Below are 1528 nucleotides of genomic sequence, written 5' to 3'. Positions count from 1 at the left end.
CTTTCTGCCTTACAGTGTGTGATGTTTCATTTGTGATACATATTTGCATATAAATTATACAATAGTGGCATGACCGCGGCTCACTCACAGGTGTGCCAAAGACACGTCAATTGAGAAGAACGCTACGTTCTCAGGAATTGTTACTTTGGGATGTAATCATTTAAACATGAAAACCTGTTGTTCTTGCAAAATTTGTTCTCTGCAAACTTGGTCAAAATAGCCATTATTATCCAACTTAAATGTTTTTATATAAATGTTGATGTATCGAATGGTTTTCATACAACCATAGCCATACGGTCTTAGGTTCTAGGTTTGTTTGTGCTGTATTTGCTTATTATACTAATTAAGACTTCATTTAGATGTGATGAAAAAACACAGCATTTCATTTTTTAGGGAATTGGTTCTTAAACATTTTACATCCATGGACCCCATTAACAAAGTTTTTTTCAAACTCCACTATATGGCCAAAAGTATGTGGACAACTGACCATCACACCCGTAATTTGTTCTTCCCCAAACTGTTGGTACAAAGTTGGAAGCACAGAATAGTTTTTGTTTGCTGTAGCATTACAAATTCACATCACTGGACCTAAGGGAACCAAACATGTTCTAGCATGACAATGCCACTGATCGACATGTTTTGCCAAGGTTAGCATTGAAGAACTTGAGTGTGCTGCACAAAGCCCTGACCTCAACCCCACTGAACACCTATGAGATGAACTGAAATGCTGACTGCACCCCGGACCTCCTCACTCTTCATCAGTACCCGACCTCACTAATGCTCTTTTAGCTGAATGAACAAAAATCCCCACAGCCACAATGCAAAATCTAGCAGAAAGCCTTTATCATAAGAGTGAAAGTTATTATAAAAGCAAAGGGGGACTATTTCTGGACTAGGATGTACAAAAAAGCACACAGGGATGTCGTTGGTCAAGTGTCCACATACGTTTGGCAATATGGTATATGTGAATTCGTCCACCTTATGTTCAATGTTCCTGCTGTGGATCCACCATGACCTTGACCCAGATGAAGTGCTTACTGAAGATGAATGAATGAATGTACTTTGATAATGTTCGGTTGTGGTTTGTGCAACAAAATCAGAACATTTCGGACCCTCTGGCTCTGCTTCAGGGATCCCTGGGATTCCCAACTTTGAGAACCATGTGTGTCAAGAGCTACAGCACTGCAGCCTACAGCTTTTTATTCAAGGTTTTTGTGACAACTCTTAATAACAAACTCACAACAAAGACCTAGAATAATACCCTAACGTGAATATAAATACATAATACATCGAATCATGTGCTACATGCGACACTGGAGTGTTTTCAGAATTGAATTCATTCATGATATCATGTAAGCTACTATTAAAACGTAACTCGGTATGTAAGCGGAAGTTCCCTTTCAAACATATTCCGCTCCTGTAACACAGAGTCGTTTAGCTTTTTTCACCCGCATCCCTATTGGACGCCTCTGGGTTTCACTTTTCATCGATGAGTCAGCGGTATACAGTGTTCACGATCCTATTGGCC

Source organism: Ictalurus punctatus, chromosome 7 (genome assembly GCF_001660625.3).
Source record: "Ictalurus punctatus breed USDA103 chromosome 7, Coco_2.0, whole genome shotgun sequence".
Classification (NCBI taxonomy): domain Eukaryota; kingdom Metazoa; phylum Chordata; class Actinopteri; order Siluriformes; family Ictaluridae; genus Ictalurus; species Ictalurus punctatus.
This window is presented reverse-complemented; position numbering follows the sequence as displayed.